We start from the raw sequence: 20,425 nt of genomic DNA, 5'->3' as shown, positions 1-20,425 counted from the left end.
AAGCAAACTTTGTTGAAACTTCACCCATGACCATCTTCCTGTTTCTTAAGGAATAAGAGCTTTAATATGTAGTGGAAGAACCAAAAAACCTCAAACAAACAAAACGAAAAACCCCAAATCTCTAGCGTGTGTGCACTGGTGGAAACCTACTACAGCTTGGAGATGGCAACAGGGAAAAAGAAAAAGTTCTATTTTTAGGAAATGGACAAGAATATATGCCAGCATTACATCTGGAAGAGGATAGGAACATTTGTGAAGGTCAAAACTAAGAATCAGGTTTACACTGCCTGCCTAAAACTGTGGCCTAATCAAAGAATGTCATTCCATTCCCACCCACCCCCAGCACAATAAAAAGTATCATATAAAACTAAAGTGGAATACAGGAGAGCTACAAAAGAATTTTCTCTGGGAAGCAGTACACAGGGAAGATCCAAAGTCAAGTGAGCAGAAAATTTGTCAAAGGAATCTGAGGCCTCAGGTGCACTGAGGATAACCATAGCAACAATAAGCTTCAAACCTAAAGCAACTTCTCAATAGGAGAAAACAAACCCCTACACTAAAGGCCTAGAAGAAAGAAAGGTACAGTCAACTCCAAGTTAAAAATATTTCCCTCGTATCTACTATCCTACATAACATGTACAGCTTTCAACAAAAAACAGAAAATAAAAATTTGAGGCATACAAAAAGCACAGTCTGAAAAGATAAAGCAATCATCAGAATGAGATTCAAATATGGTACAAATGTAGGAACTGTCAGGCAAATGTATAAAATAATGACAAATATGTTAAAGGCTCTAGAGACAAGGTAGACAATATGATAGATAAGTAATTTCAGCAGAGAGAAGGAAGTTATAAGAAAAGTCAACTGGAAATATTAGAAATATAAAACATAGTAAGAGAGATAAAGAATGCCTTCAATAGGCTCATCTTGACTTGACCCAAGCAAGGAAAGAATCAGTGAATCTGAAGATAGGTTAATAAAAATCAGCCAACTGAAATGCAAGAAGAAAAAGAGGAGAAACAAGCAAGCAAAAAAAGAGAACAAAACAGCCAAGAAAAAAAAAAAAAAGCTGGAGGCATCACACTTACTGATTTCAAACTATTTACAAAGCTATAGTAATCAAAACAGTATAGTATTGGCATAAAAACAGACACATAGATCAATGGAACAGAATAGAGAGCCTAGAAATAAGCCCATACATATATGTTCAATTAATTAATGGCAAAGGATCCAAGATTATACAATGAGGAAAAGATAGTTCTTCAATAAATGGTATTGGGAAAACTGTACAGACACATGCAAAAGAATGAAACTTGACCACTATCTTACACTATATACAAAAATCAACTCAAAATGAATTAAAGACTTGAATGTAAGACTTGAAACCATAAAACTAGAAGAAAACATAAGGGTTAAGCTTCTTGACATCACTCTTGGTGATGATTTGAGGCAACCAAAGCAAGTGGGACCACAACAAACTAAAAGGCTTCTGCACAGCAAAGGAAACCATCAACAAAAAGAAAAAGCAACCTATGGAATGGGAGAAAATATTTGCAAATCATGTATCTGACAAGGGGTTAATATCCAAAATATATAAAGATATCATACAACTCAATAGCAAACAAACAAACAAAAAACAACAACAACAAAATAATGTGCAAACAGTTCAGTTGAAAAATGGGCAGAGGAACTGAAGAGACAATTTTCCAAAGTAGATATACTTATGGCTAACAGGCACATGAAAAAATGCTCAACGTCACTCACAACTATTAGGATGGCTAACATCAAAAGGAGAAGGGATGACAAGTGTTGATAAGGATGTGGTGTAAAGGGAGCCTTTGTACACAGTTGATGGTAATGTAAGTTGGTACAGCCCCTGTGGTAAACAACATGGAGATTCCTAAAAAAAATAGAAATAAAACTATAATATAATCTAGCAAGTCCACTTCTGGTATTTATTCAAAGGAAATAAAATCACTATCTTGAAGAGAAATCAGCACTCCCATGTTTATTGCAGCATTATTCACAATAGCTCAGATAGGGAAACAACATAAATGTCCACCCACAGATGAAAGGATACAGAGAATGTTGTATATATGTGTAATGGAATATTATTCTGCCTTAAAAGGAAAGGAAATCCTACTTTTTGTGACAACATGGATGAGCCTGGAAGACATTATTGTAAGTAAAATAAGCCAGTCACAGAAGGACAAATACTACATGATCCCACTTATATAAGTTATACAAAATAGTCTAACTTATGAAAAAAGAAAATAGAATAATAGTTTTCAGGGACTGGAGGAAGGGGAAAATGCAGAGTCATTTGTCAATGGATAAAGTTCCAGTTTTGCAGAATGAATAAGTTCTAGAGATTTACTGTACAACCTAGTGCCTATAGTTAACAATATGGTATTACGCACTTAAAATTTATGAGGCTGTTTATCTCACGTTAAGTGTTCTTACACACACATACACACACACACACAAAGGGACACAAAAAACTTTTAGAGATGTTTGATACATTTATTATCTTGACTTTGAGGATGGTATCACAGTGTATGTGTATGTCCAAACTCATCAAGTTATATGCATTAAATATGTACAGTTTTCATATATGAGTTATACCTCAGTAAAGCTATAAAAAATAGATAGAAACCGCCCAGAAAATCACAAGTGGGACAAAAATGAAAGAAGATAAATGATATAACCAAAAAAACTTAATTACAAAAAATGCAAATGGACTAACTGCTCTGGTTAAAAAAAGAAAGATTTTCAGAATAAAAAATATTGTTAAAGTGATTGAAAGAAAAATAATGGGATAGGTCATATTAAGCCAATCCTAACAAACATTAGTTGATTCTGTACTATTAACATTAGAGAAAATAGATTTAGAGCCAAATGCATTACTATAGACAATTAGCATCTTATTCTAAAGTAAAAATAACATTCACCACAAGGTTATAATAATTTTACTTTAGTATGTAAGTAATGACATATCCTTCTTGAAACAGAGTAAATGAAAATAATTTTTAAAAGTGGATCATAAAAGGAAGAAAAAGCCTGCATTTATTTGAATATAATATTATTAAAATATTAAATGTGATAAATTGCAAGTTTACAAACTACAAGATGAGCGAAGAAAAAAATCTATGTCTTTCTGTATACCATTAAAAAAGAGTTGGGAAATAAAATTTTATAAAAGATATCATTTTAATACCATCAGAATATGAATTCAATAAGAAAAATTCTAATATGTGTGCAAGTCTTTTACAGAAAAGATAGTGAAGCTTTTGGAAAACATTCAAGAAAACCTAAATCAATGTCAGTGTGTCCAATGTTCATAACTTGGATGACTAATGTTGTAAAGATGTCAATACTCCCCAAATTGATACACAGATGCAATGTAATCCCAATTAAAAACTAACATTCATGTACAAAAATTGACAAACTGATTACAATATATATTTAAAATGTCAAGGACGAAAATAGACAAAATATCTGTAGAACAAAGTAGGTTTACATACCTATTAGAAATCAAAACTCTTTTTAGAACTAATTAATCCTGTTGGTGTATTACTCCTTCAGTAATAGGCAAATAATCCAATGCAACAGAATATAGAGCCTAGTAAAAAGCCTACACATTTTTCAATATCTGCTATCCATTTCTTAATAATGGTGCTGGGGAAATTTAGAATCATATTTATAATGAAAAAAATTAGAATCTTACCTCCTACTTCACACAAACATCAGTTCTAAGTAAAGGAAAACATCCCAAATGTGAAAGGCAAAACTATAAAGCATTAACAATATAATATAGGATAATATCTTCTTAAGAAAGACAGCATAAGCATAGACACAAAGAGTATGTTAATAAATAATGGTATGTTAAAAATAAAAACTTATACTTACTAATAGATAGCATAATAGTGGAAAACAGAAACAAAATCCAGAGTGAAAGAAATTATTTGTAACACAAATAAATGGCAGAGGATTGGTACCTATATTGCATTTGTAAAATTTATGTGATTCAAAAAACCTAACAGACAAATGAGAAACATCATTTTGAGTGATTAGATATTTCACAAATAAGAAAATCAAAATGGGCCATAAATATATAAAAACACCCTCCGCCAAATTAGTAATCAAGAAAATTGAAATTGATAACAAAATTTTTTTAAATGCCACGTCCATCAGACTGGCAAACATTAAAAATTCTAACGGTTTCAGGTCTTACTATGAGTGTGCAGTAATGGAAACTCCCATACATCATTAGAGTTCGTGTAAACTGGAGCAACAAATTTGAAAGAAAGCTTGATATAATCTAATAAAAGTGAACATATACAAATTTTTTTGGCCAGCAATTTCACTTAGGTTTTTGCCTTAGAAAAATGTTTGCTTTTATGCAAAAGAAAAGAAAAAAGCACATATATGTTCATAACAGCTGAGCTCATAATAGTGAAATACTTTTAACAATCCAAATGCTCATTAATTGTGGATTGGGTAAATGAATTTTAGTATATTCCTAGAGTGTAATACGACACAGCAATGAAAACAAGTAAAATACAACCACATGTGGCAATATTATGACTCTCATACTCATTAAGCAAAAAGAATAAGATAGAGCAATTAATATGGTACATGTTTTTGCTTAAATTTCGAAAAACAGAATACATTAGCCAATATATTAAGTGACCTACAAAAATGACAGTTTTATATGATTTGTCTTAATATGAATGGCGGTAAATCTATAAAGAGACTGAAGAAATTATTATTATAAATATTAGTATAGTGTTACTTCTGGGGTGGAGAAAGAGGGATGCAGGGCCAGCTGGGTGTGCAACCTGACAACTTCACAGGGTCCTGTATTCAGAAGAGCCTCTTTAGTTTAGTGATCTGCTATTGGTATCTTGAAAGTCACAGTAATTTTTAAATGAGAGACCCCAAATTTTCATTTTAAACTGGGCCCCACAAATTATGTAGCCACTCCTGGGGAGATCCCATCATGGAAAAGCATGGTAAAGGTTTCTGACATATTGACATTATTCATTTTGATCTTTGAGTAATGGACTCTCAAGTACTTATCATTTATTTTTGTCTACATGCTGCTTATAATTCTCTTGGGTATATTATTATTTGTAAATAAAAAGAGACAAAGATAGTATTTTATTACACACTGTTCAAATATTTATTTATAGTGAAGCTCCGCATACATCACATGCAACTGACTATTTCACTATTTGACTATTTCAACAATTTCTAACACCAATGATAAACTTTTATCTTCTTTAAAATTTAATTTATCTTTTAGTCATTTATTTAATATTTGTTACATAATTACTTTACAAAAAAAGCATTAACTACGACCGGACAAATATTTATGTGCTCATTGTTTTTCTCCCTGATTCCCAACTGAAATATAAGCATCATGAGATCATAGACTTAATCTGTTTGGTTTACTTCCACACTCTCAGAGCACAGATCAGTCATTGACATGTACTACAAACACTGTAAATCTTTGCGGGAAATGTAAAACATAAATCAAGAAGATATATATATAAAAGAGCTTTGACATAAAGAGAAGCGGAGAAAAAGGATAGTAGCTGGAAGGGGATGGGCGTGTGAGAGGGTTTGATTAGAAATGGGTGTAAAAAAGTATTTGTTTGCCAATGTATGATTCTGTAGAGAGGGAAAACTTGAGAATTAAGAGACTGGGTAAGTACAGAAACAAATCTTTGAGAGACAATCAGAGATGACACATGAGAGACAATCAGAGATGGGATTGATTATGGTAGCGTAGGGGGGGAGACTTGGTCTTAGATGCATACAGGAAACTTTCTCCATCGAAACAGGAAGTAAATTAGATACAGGTACCCGTAAACTCAAGTTATTTTCATTTTGTGAATAAATTAATGAATGGCTCCCATGTCTAAATAATACTACCCTGTGCTCACGCTCCTGTTGAGTCCTGTTTTCCTATCCAAGTTAAGTACTGTGGTACTAAATAAAATGCTCTCTGTTGCTCCTAGCTCTACCACACCTTGTCCTCCCATTTTACCTACTCTGTAGACTCTCACCTTGGATCAAACTATTTGACTTTTCTCCTACATCCTGGCTTCTAAAGGTTGTTGAAGAAAATATATCATGGTAGAAGATCACCAGTGGCAGTTTAATTGGGAACCTTTCTAATCTACTATTTAGTTTCTTTACTTTTACCTTGTTAGCTATTCGTGACATTCACCTCTCTCCTCAAACATCTGATCTATAGTGTTTTCTTTTGATCTTACTAGAAAACTTTGCCCTGTATTTATCTAGATAATTAAAGATTTTAGTGAAGAAGTAACATGACTTCTTTTTGTGATACACACACATACACTTTTATTTGCATTTATGCTTTTCTTCTTCTTCAGCATAAGAGGTGCTACTTCCTCCAACTATGCTTTGGATTCTAATAATGATACCTCTAAACTCTGCTGCTTCTGTTAAATATTCAGGAATTTTTAAGAGGTGAAAACCTCCATAGTGGGAATACTCATATTACCAAAATCAGCAAATGGTAAAGATTGGGGTCTTTATTTATTTATTTTAGAGCCATCAATGGCTATTTATTTTTAGTATGTAAACATGTTAAATATCTACCATGCTTAAGAAATAATTCTTTCTTAAACTCCATATCTCTTTTAAGCTACAGATCTCTCCCTTTTCCAGTATAGCCAAATTTCCTTTAATTCTTACCTATTTCTTACACATCAATGAATTTATTACACTTTGCTCTTTTTCTCCCCTTTTTCTTATTTTCATTCTTCATATTTTATCATTCCATTTACATAGTTCTCTTCTAGCCCCTTTGCAAACACTGCTTTAATCTACAATTAATCTATAGGTAAATATGTTAAATGCTCACCCACAATCATTTTGCTAAAGTCTTCTGCATACATCCTTAGTTGGATGAAGTTCATTCTCCAACAGATTTTTCAGGAAAAATTCTGCAGTTCAGAATGTCTTGAATTTTTGCATGCTTAAACTGCAGTCTTGAAATAGTCTTCTATAGTCTTGAAATATACTGAATATATAAAATGTTTGTCTTACACTTTCCTTGAGTTTCTTGAAAATGCTGTTTACCTTCTAACTTTTTGAATTGTTGGTTTTGAGTTATTATTCTAGTCTTATTTATGTACTATTACTAAAAAATTATCTTTTCTCTTTAGAGGTTCTGAAGAATTTTTTCCCTGTCTTTAAAGCCTAAGTTGATTGTAGGATGTGTTTGTAGTGACTGTTCTGGGTCAATTATCTCAGATATACGATGGATCATTTCAATATTTAGATTTGATTTTTTCTCTTATTTTTGGGTAATCTTTAAAAATTGTAGCTTAAATATTATTTCTGGGTTTTTTGTTTGTTTTCTCATTCTGCTTTAGTGACTCCAATTTTTTGTCTGCTTGATCTTCTTTGTCTGACTTATTCAATTATTTTCTTTCTAATTCTTTCAACTTATGTTTACCACTCTTTATTCAATGACCTTATTAAATTTTTAGTCAAATATATTCTGGTTTGGATATCTTGTATTTTATCCTTTGGCATTGATGCTGTTTTGCATTTACAAAAAATTCTACCTTACTTTGAGATGATCACATTTCATTTACTTCTTTTTTTATCCATTCCTGTTCTTATTATTGGAATATCTAATTCAACATTTTTTCCTAGCATTTATAATTTTTAAATTTATGTTCAATTTTGTTTGGAGAGCTATGTTACAGTTTCTTACCTTTATATTTGGTTTTGTGGAATGGATTGTTTATCAGCTGAAAATGATACTTCCTCCTTTCTGTTTTATTCTACCCCAAAACTGATGCTTCTCTGAGACTGCTGCTTAGTCCTTTGCATATTTTTATTATCTTCCTGTAGTCAATGTTGTACATTACCAAGTTCCAGAACTGTATTCAGTATTTTAGCACTTTGATAAACTTTGTCTTCCTGGAGGTTTTATCTTTGCTTAGCTGTCCTTCAGTTCCATGATCCTATTTTCCATGGCAAAGTCTTTCATACACCCTCTCTCTCCATCCCCTGCTGTACATTGATGTAGTGACTGCACAAGCTCTATGGATAGAAGTGTTGGTGTGTTTATTTCTCAACTTTTTGTATATTGAAATTCATGTGTTCTTTCTCCTTGGAATAGGGAAAGTGTGGACTATGTGTGATTTTATTTGCATACTTCATTGATAGTTTAGATTTGGGGGGAGAAGGTGAGAAAAAGATTTACATTTAGGCAACCACCATTATCCTAAGGCCAAGTGGGAGCTCCTACAATGAAAATTGTAAATCTATAGTGTGGAAATTTTTTCATTAGCAAAAAATAACCAACTGCTCTTATATACCAAGATTTGCTTCATCTTTTATGTGAATTCCTCATGTGTTTAAAATTTATCACTGTGTGTCAATAACTGCATTGGACCTGGGAGATAAATTCATAAATTATTAATCCAGTTTGGTTGAAATATAGGCTATAAGTATAGGGGTATGAAAATAAAAATGAAATAGACGTTTGAGGTAAGTAAATGCATGGCCTTGAATTTTAGAACCAAGCTTTATCTATTTAAATATAAGAGACAAGGCAGAGCCTTTCAAGACACTTTAACTTTTGAGACCTAAATAAGTTAGGGTAGACAATTTAATATAAATGATGAAAGTGGGATACTTTAAAACCAGTTTGGCCTCTTTTGATATTCTTTATTCTCATAAATATTTCCTGATCTTTTTACACATAGTTTGCTCCAAATTTCTAGATAAATTAAAGTAACATGAACTGTATATACTTTATAATAATTAAGGACATTAGACTGTTATAAAGACATATACAGACCAAAAAAGTTTCTTAAAAAAATAAAATGTTTGGTTTTTTAAAATAAATTTATTTATTTATTTTTGGCTGTGTTGGGTCTTCGTTGCTGCGCGCAGGCTTTCTCTAGTTGTGGCGAGTGGGGGCTACTCTTCGTTGTGGTGCATGAGCTTCTCATTGTGGTGTCCTCTCTTGATGTGGAGCACTGGCTCTAGGTGTGTGGGCTTCAGTAGTTGTGGCTCACGGGCTTAGTTGCTCTACATCATGTGAGATCTTCCCAGACCAGGGCTCGAACCCATGTCCCCTGCATTGGCAGGCGGATTCTTAACCACTGTGCCACCAGGGAAGTCTACAATGGTTTTATTATTAGGAAAAGAGAACAAGTAGGCATTACCTAGCCTCAAACTTACCAATAAAATTAGCTAGAATTAGACTAGATCAGCAAAATATGGAGCACATATTACTAGTGATGGAATGAGAATCGTGAAAACAGCTAAGGCAAAGAAAGTTTTGGCTATTTTTCAAAGTGTTAGTGTAATTCAAATTCATTCCCCCATGTTTCCCCTCCTTAGGAGCAGGAGGTCAAGAGCTTAACACTTATAGTTTGTTTGTTTGTTTTTTGACAATCTATTCAAGATATTTTTTTCCCTCTGACTTCCTCCTCCTCCATCAAAAACCTAAAAAACAAAATAAATAAAATAAAGCTCCCAAAGTCACTTCCCCTAAAATGAAAATCAAGGCAAAAAATAAAAAAATTGGATACTAGCCAATGTCATTCTTGGGGTTCAAAATTCCTAGTGCTTTTGGTCAAGTAAATCATAAACAAATTCAGCAACCCATAATGCATTGTCATTTACACATTCATAAATTCTATCTTAGTAACTACATGCTATTTTTTAAAAAGCATATCTACATAATGCTAAGAGTATCTTATTCACATACCCATGTGTCTTACTGGTTTGGTTGTCATGGATACACACTTTTTGTTTGTTTGAGAGATCTATAAAATGTGTGTGCATTTTAATTCCTGCTTGCCATATCTGCAGTGATGTTACAGGTATTTTACAGTAGTAAATAAAATTAAGCATCTGTGCAATTTATGATGAAAGGATAAATGCATTTACTTGCATGAGTTTTAATAAATCAGTCCTTACTGACATTTAAAATACAAGAAACTGAATATTATATTATTCAAGGAGGAATATAGTTCACAAGACTCTGCCTTTGCCTTGTAAGATTATATTACATAGAGTGTAGGAAATCATCAAACTTTGGGAAAAAAATAAAATAGGACACCATACCTATTTAAAAATAATATTCATTCCTCTCAAGAGGGAGTGTTTTTATTGTAAAAATTCAACAATGTATGTATTTTACCCTCAAAGTATTCAAAGTCTTATTCTCACACTCATTCTCTTTCTGTTTCCCATGTGTCATAATAACATCATCTTTATGTGTTAGTAGATGTCATGAAAAAATATATATTACAATCTGCAAGTGCTAAAAGAGCAAAGCTTAAAGCTAGGGCTATATTTTTCCTATCTAAAAGTCACTGACACAAAAGAAGAAGATGAACAAAGAGCTATAAATACATGCATTGGATGGGAGCTTCTGGAAGTTATATGTTATTTTGTTCAAAAGCACAAACCACAAAAAATTCTTAATGTCACCCCTATTGAGAGGTCAGTGCTGGTTTGGCAGTCACTCAGCCTTGATTTAAACCTATATATGTACAGAGAGAAAGTTCAAGCTAGAGTAACTCGGCATTGATGTGCACTATTTCTGAAAAAAAAGAAAGAATCTTTTGAGAATATGGTCTTATTCTGCCATTATCTGTTGCTCAGTTTGCACAAGCTAACAGGTTTAATAATTTAAGCTAAGAAAACTAAAATATGGAGTAAGCTAAGTAAACTAAAGTATGTCATACACCTGCAGAGGTATATGATAATATGCATTTACTATTTGCATTCAGTTAACACTTCTATTTAACATATGGCATGGCAATATTCAGCATGTCTTCTTGAAAGTAATGATGCAATGGTGTGAAATGTTTTTAATCCATAGTTTATCATTCTGTGTCCAGACATCAATCCTGTATTTCTTTATATTAAAAGGAGAACTATTAAGAGGATCCATGTACAGAAATGAAAAAGCATGATAAAGAAATATTTGTTAAGGCTCTACTATCTTAATGGACATGGAAATTTAGTTTTTCTAATAAAAATAAATAAAATGAACTGTGTAAATATCAAACTGGTTAGCAAAGTTCACTGCTGATTTGATAATATGAAGTTTCATGTCCTTTGAGGAGTCTTGCTGATTATAAAAAACTTACCTCCTTTTTAATGAAAATTATTTAGGGACAAGTTTTCACCCTTCATAAACATGAGCTTATTCAGTGAATAGCTTATCCATTTGGAGAATTAAGAAACCCATTTAGAAAGACAGTATTTACTGCAGTATTTGTCCTGTGAATAGCTAGTGATTAAACACTAGATGTGGGTCTCTGAATATATTCTAGGAAATATATTTTTATACATATATTTTATATAAAAATTATATTTTTCAGAAGCCCTATGGTTATGAGGACTATAGGGAGATGTGGGATGCCTTCTCATTCTATATGAAACAGAAACGCTTTTGGCTCTATAATATTTATAGCTTATGAAAGGTGTTTTCTAACACTATCAGGAACAAGCTTCATTTAGGGAGAAGAGGAAAGGTAAAATAATGTTCTTAAAAGTTCTGTCTTCAAATCAGCTAATACCTAAAATTGGAACCCATACCACTGTCCATTTTTTGTTTCTCATTGGAAAATGTGACAAATTTTCATGCAAACTTTATAATCTAGCTTAATTAAAACTAAAACTTTAAAAAATAAATTTAGTTAAAACCTATTCTCATGCACTTTTTTGTTTTTTTGGCCGCTCCTCGCACCTTTCGAGATTATAGTTCCCGACCAGCGACTGAACCCCGGCCCCCTCAGTGAAAGCACCTAGTCCTAACTACTGGACCACCAGGGAATTCCCCTCATGCACTTCTTATTAATAGATTTTAAACAACTACAAAAATCTTAGCAATACAAGTATATGAAAACTTAACGTATCACTTTCTGAATGTATAGTACTTAGACGATGGTGAGATGTGGCTGTGAAAGAAACCTACCAAAGAAAAAGTCAAGTCATAACTAGATGCATTCAGAAAGTACCATGATATTTACAAATCAGATTGTTTTCATTAAAGTACGCCTCATATATTAACAAATGAAATTTAGTTAGCCCAGACGATATCAAACCTATCATAATCTTAACTACTGGAACCATCTGTTTCAATGACAACTGATTCACTGAATGCATTTAAATGCAAATAAGTACAGTTTTTATGAAAGCAAATTTTAGAGGTTTCCAATAGAATCCCTATATTGGATAACCCTTTTGGAACATGAGAGTACTAAAAACAAATAAAAATAAAAAGGAAGATAGATATTCTCAAGATATTTATTAAAATAATTTTTAAATGTTGATGAAACAATAACTCAATCGGTCCTCACAAAACTTAATGTAAAATCCCTCAGGAAAAAAATAAGTTTTCATGTTCTATTTTTCACATTGTGAGGAAACAGATTGAAAACACTCAGTCAAGACTTTCGGGCTTCCCTGGTGGCGCAGTGGTTGAGAGTCTGCTTGCCAATGCAGGGGACACGGGTTTGAGCCCTGGTCTGGGAAGATCCCACATGCCGCGGAGCATCTAGGCCCGTGAGCCACAACTACTGAGTCTGCGTGTCTGGAGCTTGTGCTCCACAACAAGAGAGGCCACGACAGTGAGAGGCCCGTGCACCGTGATGAAGAGTGGCCCCCGCTCGCCGCAGCTAGAGAAAGCCCTCGCACAGAAACGAAGACCCAACACAGCCAAAAATAAATAAATAAATAAATAAAAATTAACAAAAAAAGAAAAAAGAATTAAACACACACACACACACACACACACTAAAGCTGTAGAGAGAATATTAAAATTATTTTTGTTAAAGAATCATTGATCTGGCACAAGATAAGAGAATATTTCAATCCTCAAAACCATGGGAAAGCAAGGGATCTGAGAGTAAAGTGAGATTCACAGCTTGCCTTCAACCTGAAATTTTGTGATGAATACAGGTTACCAGAGGTTCCACACTGGCAGCTTCACAATATGCGAATAACTGAAGATAAAGTCAAAGGTCAGTTCAAAGTGAAGAATCTAAAAGTAGAATCCCCACATAAAGCTGAAAATTAAAAATGATACACTTATATTACAAAATTAAATGAGAAATAAGCCCTAGTATTTAGGAAATGACATTGGGAAACTTGCTTGTCTTAACTCTGACATGGAAAGAAGCAGAAATATGTCCTTTGATGTTTGAAACCACAAATCCTCAGTTGTAGTTGGAGTTTGAATTCATACCTCTCTTTTGATCCAGACAAACAAACAAATAAAGATCAAGCAGGCAATTTTTTTTGGAAAATGTCTTAGGTTGCCTGCATGCCAGAAAGGAGCAGAAAAAAATTCCACAAATCCTCTCTGGAGGAGCTCAACTTCAAATCCAGATCTGAAAAACAATTATCACATTAAGTTAGAGAAAAATGAGTAGTTTTCAATCAAAAATCACCAAAGACATAAAAAAAAAAAAAAAAAGAGCCACATATGAGAACCAAAACCAACAATAGACAAAGAATAGGCATATGAAGCCTTCATATGTTGGAAATCTACATATAGACTCTTTGTACTGATAGTATAGAACACCAAAGACAAATATATTTTAAAGTTAGCTAAAGAAAAAAAAGACAAATTACATTTGAAAGAAAAATTAATTTAGTTGAAAGCTAAATTCTCAGCTGTAAAAAAGAAAATCTAGAAGAACTAAAATAATAGATTAAAATGTTTAGGAAGAAACAAAAATTATCAAACTAGAGTTTTATATCTGGATAATACATCTATCAAGAATGATGAAAAAACATTTTCAGATTTAAAAGAAACTAAGATATTTTATCATAAAAAAATTTAGAAAAATTAACCTCAGATAGAAAAAATGCAGATATCAAAAAAATGCAGATATCTTTTTGTAGAAAGCCCTACAAAAACTTAACAAATTATCACCATAACTGTTTTATCACATCTCTTATGAATGGGTAATAAAAGTGACCAATAAAAAAAGCAATGAGAACATAGAAATTTTCACCTCCACAAATAATACAAATTGCTTGCTGCACAATTTTATAAATGTATCTAAAATTGCATCCAATAGTTAGAGAATACACATTCTTTTAAAAATATTTTAAAATATTTGTAAAAATAGACCACATATTAGTCCACACACCTATCTTCAAAATATTAAGAATTGGTTCACACAAACCACTATAATAAAAGTAATTAGAAAAAAACTCATGTTTAAATTAAAAAGGTCTAAATGACCCCTGGGACAAAATACCCACCATAATACAAATTAGAAAACAATTAATATTTGAAAAATATGAAAAAAACAGCAAATCAAATTTGTGGGATACAAATAAATCAATATAGAGAGGAATATTTTAAAATATATGTTCTTAGATTAGAAAAGAATAAAAGCCCAAAGTTAGTCAAGCCACCACTTTAAGTAGTAATAGAAAGCTCCCCTATGGTATCCCTTTTGTTAATTCATTTGTTTTCCATTCCAGAGGAGCATAGAACCTGGGCTTGGTTAATAATACAAATAGTGAGCATCTATTGAGTTCTTGGAATGTTCCAGGAAATATTATAAGATTTAGATTATTCACAGCATCACATTTTTCTAACCACCTGTAAATGAGCATAAGCAGCTGTCTCAAATCAAGCCTAACAGGATTATCCTAAGAAGAGGTGCTTTATCTTTTGATTGACTTAAACTTGGTAGGAAACAAACAAACAAACAAACCTCTTTCTCAATGTTAAGGAGTCTCCACATGGATCCTGAGAATGCGGCAAACATAATGGAATGCAAAGCCTAGGGATGAGAAATAGGTGTGATAATATTATTTGAGCTTCTAAATCAGATGGTTAGTTAGCCCTTACGATACATAAGCCAACACATTACTTTAAAAAAAAAAAGTTTTTATTGAATTTGTTACAATATTGCTTCTGTTTTACGTTTTGGTTTTTTGGCCCTGAGGCATGTGGGATCTTAGCTCCCTGACCAGGGATCGAACCCTCACCCCTGCATTGGAAGGTGAAGTCTCAACCACTGGACCGCCAGGGAAGTCCCCAATGCATTACTTTTTAATTTAAATCAGCTTGAGTTGAATTTTCTCTCTTTGTAAAGAAATGTCATAATAGATAAAACTTACTTATTGTAAATTACATCAAGTCTCTTGGTTAGTTGAGTTCTACTGCAGAACTCTAGGAAATTTTGTGATATTTCTGGATACTAGTTATCTTTAATTAGGGAAAAGATTCATTTTTTTCAAGCTGTTGAGAGGTGGGCCTAGAATTTAATATAGAAAAAGTGATATATTTTATGGTGATAGTTTTATATTAAATATCTTTTCCAGATATATATGGTTTTAAAAGTGAGAACTAAGCCAAGTGAGTATAGTGAAATGGAATCCTTTTAAATAGCCAAAGAGGTATGAAGGTAGAAAATATTGCCTTTATTGAGGCATTAAAGGAAAGGTTAAAGAGCCATTTTGCAGGAATATTGCTCAGGTTATGCAAGTGTAAGTTGAATGATTGGAACTTATGTCCTTTAAATTCCTTCTGTCCCTGAAATTTTAAGAATTTACTGAAAAAATTTTTATTACAGTTCTAAACAACATTTGGGTAAATCACATTTTATTTGAAGTTAATATTTTCTACAATTTAAAGAGGTTATATATGTAATAATAATTATGAACATATGTCAATATGCAATTATGTGAAAGGACAAAAATATTAACCATGAAACAAAACAAGCAAATGTTCCTCAATGACACTTTGAAAGACTCTATTAAGGGAGGAGGTGTAAGCAATGTAAAAACCCCATGTTTTAAAGAGAAACCATCAATAACTCAATAATAGCACTTCTAATGTAACATGCAGAGCATCTGATTACTCTAGAAAAACAGCATATTAAACATACTACTTTGACAAAAGGTCAATCAAATGTAGTACAATTGAGAGTGTAAATAGCTGATATTTTAAGCCAACGTTATCATATCTTGTAGGAGATAATGAATCTAGCACTTTAGGAGCCTTGTATCTATAGAATCTTGATAGTTATATGTATGGAAATTATATTATGGTATCATATATCATTCAGAATGTCAACAAATCTATCAAAACCTTAAGTGAATGTTTATCAATAATCTTATACTTTTGTTTGTCTATTGCCCTATAAGACTTAAATGCAATGAATAACTGTGTATATATATTTTATGATATGTTCTGTTTAGAAAACTCCAGGATTAAAGAAAAAATACTTAATATGCTACTCTGTTATATATGATCCAATAAACATTCTAATAAAAAAGTGTTGGAGTGAATATGTACAGATCATAAAGTGTACATATCATGAAGTGAGGGCAGTGGTATAAATGGAAAGATTTCAGTTTAAGAGTCAAATTTGGAAAGTCTTTTCCTTTGAGTGAACATTGAAGAATTTGCTTTTTGCTTAGAAAATCAGGCAGAATACAGTACCAATTAAGATTACAAAAGTGGAATGAGACAGCAAGGTTTAACCTATACTAGTGGTGCTATACTGGCCAAGTTACTTATACCTCTGTGTTTGGTTTACTTATCTATAAAATGGAACTAGGGTCTACTTCATAGTAACAGGAAATAGTAGCTATTATCATTTATTATTGAAGCTAATCTTTCCTTAGGCAACTAAGATAAAAGACCATTAAAGTAGGTATTCCTCAGTGACTTTACCTAAAATAAACATTATAAGTAAAATTCCATAATATTTTAAATAAAAATCTATGTTTTGGGGAAGACCACCTTCACTAACACATTTCAAAGAAAGATCAAAACCTCAGTAAAATCCAAATAGTTAACAGAAATCTATACCATCTTTCCTCTTAGCATATACAGAATGGTGAATGCAATTCTGTTTAAATTGTGGGTACATCAACAAACTAGTTTTATAAGTAATTTTACATCCACTGTAATCATTGATAAATGATTAGGTTTTTCTAAAATATCTAGTGTCGAGATCACAACTAACATGACCTGATTTTGGAAATTCATGTTTCAGCAACTTCAGGTTTCAATAATGTATGTGCAAAACTTGAACAAAAAAGCACACAACTTATAAGCTTTGTGATATTACAATTTTTATGATGTAGTAGTTTTGACCTTTGGAGAATATAAAAAATTCAGAGATAACATGATGTTTATCTTCTCAGCATGGCACATTGATATATTATTATTTCAACTTACAGTCACTGATAATGAGGTATGTTTGATCTTTATGCTTGTTTTTTTAGTGTCTCATTATTAGAATATTATTTGGTGATCATTTTGGAGTTGGCACATTAATTTTACGTATAAAATAACTGCACTTCCATATGCAAACAAACCCTTCTTTATTAGCTTTGGTTTGGGGAATGTCATTGATACTATATGTTAATAGCTCTGTGTGTTTTAGCTTATTCTGTAGAGAAGGCATACTTCACTGACTTTCACCAACATTTATTTTAAAATGTTGAAATCTATGTCTTAAAAGTATTTTTAAATTAATATCAAAGTTAGATCTTAATCCTATACTTTTGCTTTTCTCAGATTGTCATATAAATGGAATCATATAGTAATTAGACTTTTATGTATGATTTCTTTCACTTAGCATAATGCTTTCAAGATGCATCCACCTTACTGAATGTATCAACTGGTACATTATTTTCACTGCCGAGTAGTATCCCATTGTATGGATATGCCATAATTTATCCATTTATCAGATAATGAACATGTGAGTTGTTCTAGTTTTGGCAGTGATGGATAAAACTGCTATAAGTATCATGCTTAGATTTTTGTGTGGATATATATCTTTTTTCTATTGGGCAAACACTAGATATGAGATTTCTGGTCATATTGTAAGATATTTTTATTTTAAATTATTTTAAATGACTATACCAGAATTTTTATTATATTCAAGCTTTGCAATAATGATATTTGCAGATTTTAAAAATTTTTCTATGGAATTTTAAAAAGGTACCAAAACCTGGAAAAATACCCCCTATTCCTGCAACGATTTTTACTTTCTCTATTCTACAAAATGAGGAGGTAATTTACTTTCCCCCAAATCCACTGTTTCATTTGTTTACAGATAACTCTGAGACAGTTCATTAAAATATCCTGGCATTTTATGACATAGATTTCCAATGTTATTCTTAACTATGCAGAAAATCTGTATTATTGTGTCACTCTATGAAATAGCCAGGATCTTTTGTTGGAATACTATGTCAGAGAGATGTCCAATTGGATGGCATCATTTCTCCTCTTTTATGAATATCTGTCAAATTTGGTAGCCAACAAAAATCATTTCTCTTCAATGTAGAACATTGATCTTCACTTTGGAGTCATCCCTTATCCATTTAGCCAGGGAATTGAACTCTAGCCCTAAACTAATCATTGTTATGAGTCATTTCTTGTAGAAGCCCCAAGTTGAATTGAATTTTAAAATGTATCTAAGTCCCAAATTGTTTTAACCTAATACTTGTAGACTTACATCTTTTGGAAAAATACTGAGATATAATGAAATCAAATAGTCTCTTCAAGATAATATGTTAGCCAGCTTCAGTTACTTCTTTGATGGATTTTGTTATTTTTCTTTGAATATCTTATGGCCAATGTATATTTTCCACCAATATAGCAAAGAATTTTCTCTTTCTTAGTTTCTTCAGGAACTTATTACTGGCTACGAAGCTAATTTACCTAATTGTGGAAGTGAGGAGTATTCTTCCTGGAAAATCTGAGAGGCATTGTGTGTTGTCTGTGGGGTGACAGTGTGCTGCTGGTGGTAATGGTGATGGTTGTAAAGCTCAGTGACGGAGGGCAGAAGAGCTTAGCCCAGTGTTTTCGCACAGTTTTATTGGAAATGGTGAAACAAGGTGAATGTAGCAGAGTCTCAATAGCTTTAATTTCTTTACTTACATTCCAGAAGTCTGAGGGAGGCACAAACTATCTGAAAACAATGTAGATGACCTCTTGCTAAACATTATAAACAGTGTAACTCCTAAAAAATGTTCCAGACTCTGGGAGAACATTTTATTAAAAGGACAGCATAGTGATTGTAGAATACACACAGAAGTGAAACTGTATTAAAGGTTATGTCAACATGGAGGAAAAACATATATTCACTAGAGGGAGTTTAGAGAAATATAAACATCATTAAAGGGTGAATGATGACTTAAAAAGGAAAGGATAACATAACCAAATTTTGCTCATTAAAGTCGGTAGAGGAAATAGAGAAAGACAGCTTTGGTCTTTTAAATGCCCTTTTTTGTGTCCATTGATCAGGATGAACTTGTCTTCAATTCTTCATAACATGCTGCTTTAAAATATATGATCTAGAAACATATTGGCTCTTGTCCCCACCAAAGCATGTTGCCAAATAACATTAAGTTGTCGTCCAGATCTCAAGAAGTATATGTGAACTTGATTTGCTCATGCCAAAACTTGTTACAGCTACTGAGAAACCACAATAGTAAAGCTAAAGATTTCAAACACTTTTAACGGGAATGTTACACTTGGTTTTTAGAGTTAAGTATTCTTTTCCCTGGTCAGTCGTTGTGCACAAATGACAAGCAAGCGTATAACATTTGGAGAGATGCCACTAACATAGAAGGCACTTCCTGATTGTACATTCAGGAGAATCTCTAAGCTCCAGTTTCCAATTGCAATGAGTGTCCTCTAATACACTCTTACAGTCTCCGTGTCAGTTATGCAACTGACTTTGAATGTAGAAGAAGAATTTGCCTACTGACAAATGTTGCTTGAAAGGAACAGTTAGTTTCAATTCCTCAACTTGGCATTAGAGGAAAAGATTCAACTCTAGGTTTAAAAAAATCAAGATTTTAGGCAACATTCATTGGCAGGAAACAGTGAGACTATATTTGATCTCTTTCTGTCACTAAAAATGCTGTCTGAGAACTAATATTCATGTGTTCAAGCACTGAAAATTCAACTAACAATTGAACAAGTATATGATGACTTCATTCTCGTATTTAGTTCAAAACTTCAAGATTTTAATCTCCCAAATACCCAGTAAAAGTGATTCTTCCTCTTTTTACCCATCTCTTACAAATAAAAGCACCATGCAGTTGAAGTTCTGGATACAATTATTTGTCAGACTATGCAATATTAAGGTTGTTCAACAAAATTTATAATGAACTTAAGTTTTATTCCCTCCTCAATATTTTCTCAGTTAATGAAGGGTTTACCAACTTATGAGAACATATGTTCTATTTCAGAATAGATGAAATCTGATTTCTTATGTGACTGTTGTTTGCAATGAAGATAAATCCACAAATGACTATGACAAGGTATCAGATTATGCAAAATTCTGCTAAATATATTTAGAGCAATTTTATGTGGCCTACTTCAATTATATTCTTCAGCTCATAAAAT

Source organism: Eschrichtius robustus, chromosome 3 (assembly GCF_028021215.1).
Source record: "Eschrichtius robustus isolate mEscRob2 chromosome 3, mEscRob2.pri, whole genome shotgun sequence".
Classification (NCBI taxonomy): Eukaryota; Metazoa; Chordata; class Mammalia; order Artiodactyla; family Eschrichtiidae; genus Eschrichtius; species Eschrichtius robustus.
The sequence above is the reverse complement of the archived record's forward strand: the minus strand, read 5'-3'. Positions refer to the sequence as shown.